We start from the raw sequence: 13,938 nt of genomic DNA on the forward strand, positions 1-13,938 counted from the left end.
ACTTGACAAAAAAGGTAACAAAATCCTTGCACACAAAAGTGATAAAATATGCCTAAGCTTTGTCATAAAATTCCCACAAGCATAAGGCCTATAATTTTCATGCCATGACAATCTTCAAAGGGTTTTATTTCAGCTATGACATGAAAATCATAAGGCAATATTAAATCAAGAATTATGACACATTTTAAGCATATTTCACACTTTATTTCCACAAACAATTATTTACATGACTTGTAAAACAAGAAATTAACCACAACACATTAACATTCAGTGAAACACATCCAAATATAGAGATGAACTCATCACAAATTCACACATCACAAATCAAGGACATGCACCAAGAATTAAGATCAAGATCATGCAATTTTCACAAGATTTTAACCATAAAACTACACCAATAAGCAAGGAACTATCACATTACTTTCCACCAGCTTTTATTATGCAAAATTGACACAAAAAGGTCACAAAAATATCAAGAAACATATATGAATTCTTTTGGAATTTTTCAAGAAATTATAGGCATAGCAGAGGTGTGAAGAGTAGGACACAGTATGGAAATAGCAAGAAAATAAACGAAACTACAAACAGCATGCAAGTAAGGCCCAAACCCAAGGTTTAACTTGGATCTGGATCATCCAAACGCCTCAGAGGCGTTGGATTGATCCAAATCAAGTTAAACCTAGATCCAAGGGTTCACAACGCGTGTCACACAACACCACAAAGCAGGCACACCGTAACATGGCATCTAAGCCGTACACATCATCATCAAGCAGATCGAGTGGTGAGGATGAAGGAAGAGACGGTTTAGGGAGTGAACCAGACTGGTTCAGGTAAACCGGTCCGGTTCGCTCCCTTATAAAAAACAATGAGCCAGTTTTTCTTTCATTTCAACAGATTCTTTCTCTTTCTTCTCCTCATCTTCTTCTCGTTCTCTCTTCCTCCCAATCTAACCCTAACGGCGCCGTTCATCTCTTCTTCGATGGTTCAGACGAAGTGACACTCTAAATCAACTCTAAATCCCACACAGTTCATGAATATGAACCCTAATTTTCGAAACAAACGGTGAAACGTGATGGATCTACACGTTGATTGTCTTCAGTTTCGAGGTTTTTTTAAGTTTTTTGAAAGAAAAGAGTTCGAAACTCTTCGATCTAACTTGTTTCACCGTTTATTTTGGTCATGGATTCTTCGATGATATTTCAGACACAAAAGTGAGAAGGATTTGTGTGTTTACCTGATTTCGAACGAAAATCTGAGCGAGAAGATGATGAAAACTTCTTCGGATTCTCCCTGAGCTTCTGGTAAGTGCTTCAACGTTGTTCGTCTTCTTCCTCCTTGATTCACTTCGAATTCGATCCCTCTTCTACTCTTCCTCGGTCTTCTTCCTGTGATCACCCTAGGGTTCGAATTGCAGGGAGAAGGCAACGATTCGATGATGAAATCTTCGTCGAAGATGTTCTGAGAATCGAAATAGGTCACAATCAATTGCGAAATTGAAACTGTTTTGTTGCTTTTTGTGGAATCTGTTATTCGAACTATGTACTTGATGATGAATTTGGCTCGAATTGGTATTGAATTGTGTTTTTGATGATGAATTTGGCACGAATTTGTGTTGAATTGTGTTTGTTACGGTGGTTTCAATGACTGAAAAAGTTTGTTAGGGTTCTGTTAGGGTGGCGCGTGGGGCGCGTGAAAAGAATTGTAACTGTGTTTTGGTGAGTTGGCAACGAGTCCGTGGCTCTGTGATGATGATGTGTTGTATTTATAGCTGACATGTGTACTTGTAATCCAATAGAAAGTTGACACCTGGACTGAACTTGTTTGATTCGAACTTGGACTGGATTTGGACTTGGGACTTTTTGCAATTTCGAAAACTAAAAGGACTGATCTGTAAATTTTTAAAAAAAGGACTAATCTGCAATTGTAAAAAAACAAAACAAAATAAAATTTCGAAATATATGAAAAAAGGACTTAAAAAAAATAAAATTTGAATCAAAAAGGACTTGGACACAAATTTGGGGAGTTTTGAGGACTTTAAAAAAAATAAAATAAAATTGGACTAAAAATGGTAATTTTGACTAAACGTAAAGTGAAACGATTAAAATTGACAAAACGGACTAAAATGAACCAATGGCTTAAATGAGGTACTTTAAAGTAACCTCTCTCTGCCGAAATTTCATGTGAAATGACCAAAATGCCCCCGGGGCTAAAACGACTAAAAATGACTCAGATGCAATTTTAAAATGGATTTTTAACAGAGAATTGAAACAAAAGTTTATTTAAACCAATTTGAAAGACTCAGAGACAATTTTTAAGATTTGAACAGAGTTTTGACACATGAAAAGACTAAAATGCCCCTAGGGGCAAAACTGACTCAAAATGACTTCAAATGCAATTTTCGAACTGGATTTTGACATAAAATTGAAATAAGGACTTATTCTAACTAATTGAAAAGACTCCAACAATTTTTTTTTAAGACTGAAAGAAAATTTAACATAGGAAATGACTAAAATGCCCTTCTATGTGAATTTTACAGGTAATATTGAAATAAAATGCAGAGAAAGATGCAATTGATCAGAGACATATCAAATGGCTTGAAATGCAAGAAAAGAAGAGTTGAGTTGGTATTTTTAGGTCCAAAATGAGGGTATAACAACTGTGAATTTTGAAAAATAAAATTGATATGCTTGAATGTTCAATTTTTATAACAAAAATTGAAATTTATAGAGTACCCAAGTCTAAGAACAAAAATTCTAATTAAGAAATTTTTGAAGAAAAGACAATCCAACTTGTCTTATTTTTGAAGTTGGGATTGTCCGGACTATATTTGGCTTCAGGACCCCAAGAGAGTTAAACTCACTAGTAGAGCCTATGAATGTGTATTCATTAGGTATGTTATAAATAACGAAGCATATAGGTTTTAGGACCTAAATGTTAAAGTGATCATAGAATTAAAAGATGCTGATTTCTATGAAGTAAGTACCCCTGTAAATTAAAAAATAGTGGGGGCACTAGTGGGGGCAAAATAAATTCCCTTCTAAAAATTAAGAACTAGTGGGGGCACTATATCTAATCACATTCATGTAATTAGAAATAGTTATGAAAACATCATACGAGATGTTATAGAACCTCAAGGAGGTAAGAAAGCTAAAAAACCTAAAGAGTAAGAACTTGGTTTATACATTGGAAGAAGATTCATTAAGCCTTAAAGAAGTTATATCCTCATTGGATGCTGAATTATGGCAAAAAGCAATAAACGATGAAATGAATCTTCTAGAGTCTAACAAAACATGACACTTGGTTGACTTGTCTCATAGTTGCAAAATCAATCGGTTGTATTTGGATTTTGGAAAAAGAACTAAAACCTGATGGTACAGTTTATGAATACAAGGCCATCCTTGTAATCACCGGTTTTAGACAAAGAGAGAAATATAGACTTCTTCGACATTCATTCACCAGTCACAAAAATCATATCCATAAGAGTACTAGTCCCTTTAGTCGCCGTTCATAACTCGATAGTACTCCAAATGGATGTGAAAGTTGCCTCTTTTTATGGTGAACTAGAAGAAGAAATCTATATGAAACAACCTGAAAGTTTTGCGATTCATGGACAAGAAAACAAAGCCTGTAAGTTAGATAATTCTTTGTGAGGTCTAAAATAAATTCTTAAGGAATGACATGAAAAAATTGGCATTATAATGCTATCGAATGAGTACAAAGTGAATGAAAGTGACAAATAATATTTGCACGATCATGTGTCTCTATGAAGACAACTTGCTCATATTTGGTTTAAAGATTCATGTTATGAATTATGTGAAATCATTGTTTATCAATAACATTGATAAGAAAGACCTAGACAAAGTTGAAGTTCTTAAGGAAATATTATTATTTCACCGTAAACTTGCAATCATATATTATGATCCAAGTGTAAGAACACTTGAGATGGAGTTAAACAAATAAAATATGCGAGCATCATTGGCAGTCCTTAGGTAAGCCACTGAATGTATTAGACCCGACATTGCCGATGTCGTAAAACTCTTGTGCAAGTTTACTAGTAGACGGATGAGAAGCATTGCCATGCTATAGAAAGAGTCATGAGGTGTCTTAAGAAGATTATGACTCTAAGATTACTTCACTAGGAGTAACCTATTGTACTTAAATGGTACAAGATATAAAATAGAACATCTTTCAGATGAATATTTAGCGACTAGTGTTTGCATATTGAGCATCACTAGAGGAGTTGTTTGTTAAAACAAATGATATTGACTCAGTCCACTATGGAATGAATCTGAGATGAGAACACTGGAGAAAACTAGTGGAGAAGCAAGTTGACAAGATGCTTGCTAATTGAGATCCCTTAGTGGATAAAACCGTTTCCAGAAGTGTTAAATTGTTGTGATAGTACTGCAGCTATTACAAAAATTGAGAATCGTTAGAGACGATAATTAATGCATGAACACATAAAGGATTAGAGAGCTAGCTACTCTCAAAAGGAACGGTTAAAGTAGATCATGTACGTACTGATAAAGAATTAGTCATTCCCTTGACGAAAGGAATTACTAAAAAGAAAGTCCTAAACACATCCAATAGGATGGGACTAATGCCCAAAGGTCACAAGTGATGGTAACCCGACCTACATGACTGGAGATCCCAAGAAATAGGTTCAATGGGTAATAACAAGTCACAAGTGATAGAACATGCTATATTAAAAGTAAGAAAGCATGATTCCTGCAGCGATAGAAGGATGAGATAATAGAAACTCTTAATGAGACCTATACTCTATTTGGAGTGGAGTACATAGCTACATGAGTACTCTTGATAGACTCACCTATATGAATGTGGAACTAAGGGCCGGTTCCTATGAGATTCGGGGCAGAATACCTAGAGCGTTCGTTAAAACCGGGATACACGTGCAAGGCCATAAACACACGGGCTTTTAGAATACACCTTATGAAAAGGTTTGTGTGTGGGTTCTATGTCTGAGATAGAGTTCAATGCTGTAAGCAACTCTTGTTAGTCAGAATTTTACTCGCTTTGCAAAGGTTCAAGTTGTAGGCGACACCTTTGTTTACTAGCAAATCTTATGGAGAAGTTTTTGACGTTATTTTTGAAACCATTTTTTAAATTCAAGTGGGGGATTGTTGGAACATGTGTGGAAATTGAGTAAAAAGACTAAACACAAATTCCCATGTTGGGTAGAACTAGTGTTGTGTGAATTGAAAAAAGTGGAAGTCCCACATCGGATGGAACACACACATTAGTAGTGTTTATATAATGGGGGTACATAAGCACTAGAGAAAAAAATATATATTGATATATATTTTATTATTTGGAAATGATAAATTAAATAATTAATTTAATCATTATTAGAAAGTGCTTTCTTAGTCCCCAAGTTTTGCTAAAATATTTTGGTACATAATATAATATATTTTTGTACTAAATTTAATATATTTTAGTACTCAATTAAGATATTTTTGTACTAGATCTAATATGTGAATTACTTAATCGCAAAGTAATATGTTACTTGTTCCCAAAGTTTCTCATATTACTTGTTCCCAAAGTTTCTCACTTATTAGTTGTGAATTTTCTCTATAAATAGAGAGCTCACACAGTGCATTCTACACACCAAAGAGTTTCATTGAGTTGTCGGGAACTCTTTCTCTCTTCTCCCCTTTTTGACTTGTGTTGACGAGTCTTTCATCTCTTCTCCCTCCTTCGACTTGTTTAACAAGTCCTTCTCCTTTTTCTACTCCTTTCTGTCCCTTCGGAATTAAGAGTGTTCTTAAGACCATAGTCCCTTTTCGGTTTAATGTCCCTTCGGAATTAAGAATGGTCTAAAGTTCATAGTCCCTTCGGTAATATATGTCCCTTCGGAATAAAGAGTACTTTTAAGATCATAGTCCCTATTTGGAATAAACAATGTCCCGTCGGAATCAAGAATGATCTTAACGGTATATATAAATATTATGACAATATTTTTCTATTTGAGGAGAAATGGTGGTAACACCATATTTGAGTGGTCATAGTACCATATTGATACTTTGGAGAAATTAAGGTTAGAATGGTGGTAACACCATATTTGAGTGGTCTTAGCACCATAATAGAGTGGTAACAATACCATATTAAAATGGTTTCAGTATTAAAGAGTGGTCTTAGTACCATATGTGAAGGTGTAATTCTCGAACGGTTTTCTACAGTGCAGTAGTTAACCGCACAATTGTAGCTGAGCTTGTTTTATCCTGGAGGCGACGTGGTTGATAGTCTACCTTGCACAATTTTGGGTAGTGCCACGAAACGTCTTAAAGAGAGCGACCTGGTCGTGACTCAACCTAGTAACAACTTCGGTAGATAATAGAATTTGGAAATCCAAATACAACAGTTTGGAAATCCAAAAACAACAACCATTAAGTGGCCAACCCCTATTCTACATCTCGTGGCATTTTTTATTAATTACATTGTGGATGATATTGTATATTTACACTCTCTTCTCTCTCTTCATCCACCCTCTCTCTAAACTCATGTCAACCTTCTTCCCCCTTTCCTCCAACACTACCTACCTCTTAATTCATTCTCTCACCGACCACCACCACCGTCGCCCCCGTCCTCACCCACCACCCACATCGCCATCTCTCTCATGATCTTGTCTTGCCGTCACCACCACCCTCTCCCACCATCTCACCCTCAGATCTCACCACCACCAACGTCTTTCATTGTCTCATCCTCGGATCTCACCACCACCGCCGTCACCCGTCGTTTCACCCTCATACTCACCACCCCCTTTCGGTTTGAAAGACCCTCCGTCCACCATCTTGCTCGCCATACGCCTCCTCCAATGTATCATCCTCATATCTCACCACCACCATTGTCGTCCGCCGTCTCATCCTCAGACTCACCAACATCTTTCTGTCTGAACAACCCTTTTTCCACCACATTTCATCCACAATCTTCCTCGCCATACGTCGTCGATGATAGGGGGTTTATTTCGGATTCTTGACACATGTGGTCATGAACACAAGTTAGAGAGAGAGAGAGAGAGAGAGAGTTGAAGATCGAGAGGTTTTAGGAGAGAGAGGATGGTTTGTGAGTCTAACAATTAGGGCTGGATAAACGGTCAGACCTGGTTCTGAAATCCGGAACATGCCAAATTGACGGTTGGAGTGTTACAATCCATTGCCGTTAGTTTGGAGGCTTTGGTTACGGCAGTGGAGGATTGTCGATTTCTACAATTGAGCATGTGATTTGTATCGGTTTAAGAGTAAACAAAAAGTGATCCAACGACATTCAATAAATCCAGATTTTTTTTGTTATGATAAAACTCAAACGCAGAAACAAATGAAACTCAAATGAATTGACATAGAAAGAAATCTATTTCAGATATGGTGTAGAAGCATGAAAAGAATAACATGAACCATAACAAAGGGGATGAGAGACTAAAAATTCAAGCAGATTCATCAATTTATTTGGTGTTGATGTTGAACAAAGGCAAAACATAAACTATTTTAAATAGTGTTGATGTTATGAAAGAGAAAACGTTATTGTACATTAAACGGGTACAAAAGATACAAGAGATTGAAATGAAGGAAAGGAATGAAGATTGTGTTGATATATATATATATATATATATATATATATATATATATATATATATATAGAGAGAGAGAGAGAGAGAGAGAGAGTGGAATGTGTGTAAGGGTGGTTAGTGGAAAAGTGAAACAATTTCTTTGGGAAGTGAAATAAAGTAAACTTTCATGTGGTCTCAATGAGCACTTTGCCTGTAAACTTTTATTATTCAAGACTTGGCTACATTGTCTGTACCCTGATTTGGAAATATAAAACTTTAAACGTAGCAAGTAGCGGGCGGGTTTCAAGTAGTGTTGGTTTAGATGTGGAACACCGAATCTGCCCGTAGAAACCCACCCTTAACTTTTTTTTTTGGGTATTTTTCCACCCAAATCCAATTTCGACCCGCCCGAAGTAGTAATGGGTTAGGCGAATTTATCGGTTTTTGATCGAATCTGGATTTGTCGTCCAACCTTAGTAAGAACAATTTCTCTATTTTTTTTTTTTTGAAAGAACAATTTCTCTATTGTTTAATTTTTAATTTCCCACCAAATGTTCCAAGATATACTTCCGAAGAGAATTTACTCAAAACATAGTGTAGGCATGCGCACTACATTGCATGCAGATCAGGAGAGCCGAAACATCAATAGTATTGCATGCTCATAAAAGTGACCAAACTTTGGTTGGTTTTTACTTGATAAACTACAGATCATATGGCAGAACAGGAGGAATGTACATGACACATTTGTTTTGGAGTCCAAGCATCATAGTTTTCTCGCCAGAGATATGTCGTAAGGTACTAACAGATGAGGAAAATTTCAAGCCTAAATACCCGGCTTCAATTATGGCCCTTGCAGGAAAAAGCTCATTCCACACACTACCATGTTCTGAGCACAAACGTTTGCGGCGCTTAATCACTTCTCCCATAAATGGTCACGAAGCATTGTCTACTTATACTGGTCTCATGGAAGATATTACAGTGAAACATTTAGAAGAATTGTCTACAATGAACAAACCGTGTGAGTTTCTCAAAGAAATAAAAAAGTCCACTTTTGAAATCATCACAAAGATCTTCCTTTCATCTGATTTTGATCAAGTGGACCTTGCTTTGTTTGAGAATTTGTATAATGATTTCTTTCCGGGAATGCAGTCCCCCGCAATCAATCTTCCTGGCTTTGCATTCCATAAAGCACTCAAGGTAATTAATTAATAAATTACATATTTATTCATTTTTTTTAGAGAAATTATATATTTATTCATATAAGTACATAGTTTGATTTACTAGTAGCATTTACACCTTATTGAGTGTGTTTGATGCCCGACACGTCCACAACAACAACAACAACCAAGCCTTATCCCACTAAGTGGGGTCGGCTACATGGATCAAATGACGCCATAGTGTTCTATCAAAAACCATATTTGGATCTAATTCATTGACCTCTAAATCTTTTCTAATGGTTTCTCTAATGGTTTTCTTAGGTCTTCCTCTACCTCTTTTAACCTGACTCTCCTCCATTTGATCTACTCTTCTTACAATGGCATCTACGGGTCTTCTCTCTACATGTCCAAACCATCTAAGCCTAACTTTTCTACTATAGGTGCTACCCCCACTCTCTCTTTAATGGTGTCATTCCTAATCCTATCCTGTCTAGTCTTACTACTCATCCAACGCAACATCCGCATCTCCGCTACGCTTACTTTACTCTCGTGTTGGCTCTTAACCGCCCAACACTCCGTACCATACAACATTGCCGGTCTGACTGCTGTCCGATAGAAATTTCCTTTCAGCTTAAGTGGTACTTTCTTATCGCACAAAACACTTGAGGCTCTTCTCCATTTCAACCACCCAGCTTGAATACGATGATGTACATCAGCTTCTATTTCTCCGTCATTTTGTACTATGGACCCAAGATATCTAAACCGCGTAACTTGGGGTACGATATGATCTCCAACTTTCACCTCCAAGGTAGACCCACTTCTCCTTTTGCTGAAGTTACATTCTACATACTCCGTCTTGCTTCTACTCAGGCGGAAGCCATACGCTTCTAAGGCTTGCCTCCAAGTCTCTAGCCTCCCGTTTAACTCCTCCCTCGACTCACCAAACAAGACTACATCATCTGCAAAAAGCATACATCTCGGTGCTAACTCTTGGATTTGTTCCGTCAGTACATCCAAAACTAAAGTAAAAAAGATAAGGACTTAGGGTTGACCCTTGGTGTAGTCCTATTGTTATGGGAAAATCTACGGTATCCCCATCCTGCGTCCTCACACTAGTCGAAGCCACCTCATACATATCCTGGATAGCTCTTATATAGGCAATCCTCACCCCTTTCTTCTCCAGGGCTTTCCACAAAATCTCTCTAGGTACTCTATCATACGCCTTCTTCAAATCAATGAAAACTAAGTGTAAGTCTTTTTTATCCGTCCGATATCGCTCCATCATGCGTCGAAGTAAGTAGATCGCTTCCATAGTCGACGTCCCAGGCATAAAACCAAATTGGTTATCCATAACGTGAGTCTCTTATCTTAGTCTTCGCTCAATTACCCTTTCCCATAACTTCATGGTATGACTCATTAGCTTAATTCCCCTATAATTCGTGCAATGTTGTATATCCACCTTGCTCTAATAGATTGGAATTAAGGTGCTTCTTCTCCACTCGTCTGGCATTTTCTTCGTCCTCATAATCTCGTTGAAAAGTTTTGTGAGCCACACAATTCCTCTATCGCCAAGACTTTTCCACACTTCGATAGGTATGATGCCCGACACGTCCGATACGAACATATAGTTACATTTAATTATTTTTATTTTTTAAATTATTACCCTGTCTAGAGTCGTGTTTGAAGGGGAGAAAAACACATAAGGGGGGGTTGAATTGTGTTGGACGTTTCTTCGATTTCTCTAAAACTCAGAACACTTAATTTCAGAAGCTTGAAGAACAGCTTCTGAATTGGGTGATCAGAAGCGTATTCAGCGGAATAAAAACAGAGAGAAAGGAAAGAAGAAAGACACAAGCAATTATACAGGTTTCTTCTACAAACCGGAAGTAGTCCTGTCCCCCTTGTTTTATCTTGGTTTTCGGGTGTCAAACATTGATTACGTTTGAACCTTTTTAACCGGTGATATCTCATTTTTTCTTGGGAAGGGAAAAAATAAGCAAAACCCTTGAGAATCGAGGTCCGGGAGTTGTTTTCGCTACGGGAAGGTGTTAGGCACCCATAACGACTATAGTATCCTATAGGAACCGTCTTTATTTTCTACGCGCGCGCTTTATTTTTAAATGCTATTTAAGAAATGATATTTATACCTAAGGGTTTACTATGTTAGGAATTGGAGGGAGAAGAAAGTGTTTGAATTTTTATTTTATTTGAATTGAAGGAATTTTGATTCCTTGCCTACGTACCCGTTTAAGGGATCAAATCCACCGTAGTTCTCTTCCAAAAAATGTTTTTGTTTTTGTTGGTTGATTTTAAGTTTGAAAATTGGAATTTGAAGAATGAGAGAGAGAGGCCTCAAGGGCATAAGATTGTGAAATTGTGAAGTTGAATTAGTTATTTTGCAAAAGAGAGTCAAAGTATGATTAATTTTCATTGAAATTTGATTAAGAAAATAAAAAGGAAAATACAATGGGATTTTGATCCCAAAGTTTATTTAGAAAATGATTTGAGTGATATTGTTCATATTTTTTTGGAAAAAAGATTTTTCTAAGTGTAAATCCTAAGCATTCATCTCAACATGCAATCCTAAACATACATCTAAACATGCATACCCTAGGCATATATCTAAAGATATCTATGTGATATGTGTGCATGTGTCGGTGCTCGTGTCGGTGTACATCATTAGAGTCCATTGTCCTTTACATCATCCCCTAGTTTACATTCTATGGTCTTGCAAGAAATTAAAATTGCATAAAAGTAAAGTACAAAAAATCCTAAGTATTACATTCTAATTTTTGCATGAATTTTAAAGTGTGAGAAAGATAGAGACTAAGAATATAAGATGGAGAATGAGATGCCTTATGGAATGCATGAAACATGAAATGTAGGAGTTAGTAGCACATGATAATATCAAGAAAATAAAGCAAGTAAAAGTTACTATAACAAAAGCAAAGAAATTACCACAAAACATAGCAAAAATGATGCAAAGCATAGCCTAAATTACACCACAAAATACAAAGCTCATATGACTTATAATCCTCTCATTTTAACACATTTTAAAGACATGAACTCAGATTTTAAAATGGGGATCAAAGGGATATGAGAGACCATGCATTTTAATGGTGAACTTAAGCATATTTTTCATTATTCCTTCACAAACAAATCTTGCAAAGCAAGTAACTAAACACAAGGCACACACATATAGTAAAACACATTCAAATAGCAACAAGATCTTCACAAATCATATATCATGAATCAAAAACATCCATCAAGAATTGGAATTGAAATCACACAATTTTCATAGGCTTTTTACATAAAGTTTCACAATTAAAGCACTAAAACACCATACTATTTTTTATCAATTTTCCAACACAACAAATATCATAAAAGGACCACAAAAAAAAGTAAAGAAACATGTATGAATTTTTATGGAATTTTTCAAGGATTTTTAGACTCAAAAAGTATACAAACTTCACAATTTCTAACAAGAATAGTAAACAAAATAACAAGAAATACTACATATATTTTCCTCAGGTTTTGACACATAAAAACATCACAAAAAGGTCAAGAAAAATATCACAAACATATGGGAAATTTTATGGAATTTTTATAAGAATTTTTGAGTGAATAGGGGTGCAAGAAGCAACACAGCAGGTGTAATAGCAAAAAACCAAAACAGACGAAGAAACCAAGCCCAAAACCCAAACCTGCATGGATCCTGGATCACAAGGGAGACTAGGGAGCGTTGGATTGATCCAAACAGATCAAACCCTAGATCCTGTGGCTATGAATGAAAACCAGATGGACCAAGAATGAACCGGACCGGTTCAGGGCTTATAAAACCCCAAACCTACCGGTCCAATTCATTTCCTACGTTCATTTCTCTCTCTTCTCTCATCCTAGTGAGAGAAACTCTCACTTCTCTCTTCTCCTCTGGTCGTCTTCTCCGACGAACACAACGGAGGAGGTGCGGTGGCTCGCCGGTGGCGCCGCCGCACCTGAACTCTTTTCTGGAAATCTTTACACCGTTGTGTTCGTCTTTGCTTCCTTTTCATGATTCTGAAACTTATTTTTCGAAATAAGGCCTAGATGTGAACAGATCTACGCTTGAATCTTACGTTCTAGGGTTTCAAATCTTTTTCTAATTTTCTTGAAACTAAACCCTAACTTGACCTATTTTCTATGCTGATGATGATTATAAACTCTGATCTTGCAAATAAACGGTGAATCTTCATGATTTTACATTTTAGGGTTTCGGTTTCAATCTTTTTCAAAACTTTTCAAGGTTTTCACTTCGATTCACCGTTTGTTTTCAACTACGAACCTTCGATGATGATTTAAAGTAAAAACGAGAAGGATTTGTATGTTTACCTGGATTTGAGTGGGAGATTCGAACAAATAGATCCTTGCGAAGGCTTCTGGTGAGTTCTTGAACTGAAAATAAATCAGTTATCCTCTTCTTCTTCTTCACTGATATGATTCTGCTTCGATCCTCTTCTTCTCAAGCCTTCGTGATCGTGCTGGAATTCGTCACCCTCGGTGATGAATTCGCACTGAATTGCGAAGCAAACTGTTCGATGATGATGATCCTGTAGAGGATTACTGAGAACAGTGTTGAATTCTTCGGAATTATGATGAATTTTGGTTGAATTTGAGTTCTGGAATTTCTAGGGTTTCGTTGTGTTCTTCACTGTTCTTGATGAAACTGAAAACGGTTATGATTTTGATCTTGGAGGAGATGAGAGAGAATCAATTTGGTGTTTGTGATGATTTGGCACGTTGTGAATGGAATCTCGTTACTGCATTGATGAGTTGGCTATTTATAAGCTGCCATATGGATTTGTTGACCTGTGAAATTGTGACACCTGGATTTGAACTTGTGAGAAATTCGGCCTTGCTGGATTTTGATAAAAGGACCTTTCTGCAAAATTAAAAATTACAAGGACTAATCTGCAATTATTGAAATTAGAGGACTTGACTGCAATTGACCTAAAAAGGACTTTAAAACAAAAGTTTGACCTAAAAAGGACTAAAACCTAAATTAAGAAAGACTTAAAAAGAAATAAAATGAAAAAGGACTAAAGTGTAAAACTGTTTTTAAAAGTTTGAAGGACTGAAATGTAATTTTAGAAATTTTGAGGACTAAAATGAAAAATTAAAATAAAATTGAATTTAAAATTGGTAAATGGAAAATAACGTAAAGTGGAACCAATAAAAAACACA

The 13,938-nt window shown here is 36.3% G+C and overlaps 1 pseudogene; it reads left to right on the forward strand.

Moving 5' to 3' along the window:
* Nucleotides 1-738: 738 nt before the first annotated feature.
* On the forward strand, nucleotides 739-13,482 carry LOC146919571 ((21S)-21-acetyl-1-hydroxy-apo-melianone synthase CYP88A164 pseudogene; annotated as a pseudogene).
* The last annotated feature ends 456 nt before the right edge of the window (nucleotides 13,483-13,938 follow it).

Source organism: Medicago sativa, chromosome 5 (assembly GCF_051527215.1).
Source record: "Medicago sativa cultivar Bolivia chromosome 5, Bolivia_mono, whole genome shotgun sequence".
NCBI classification, from domain to species: Eukaryota; Viridiplantae; Streptophyta; class Magnoliopsida; order Fabales; family Fabaceae; genus Medicago; species Medicago sativa.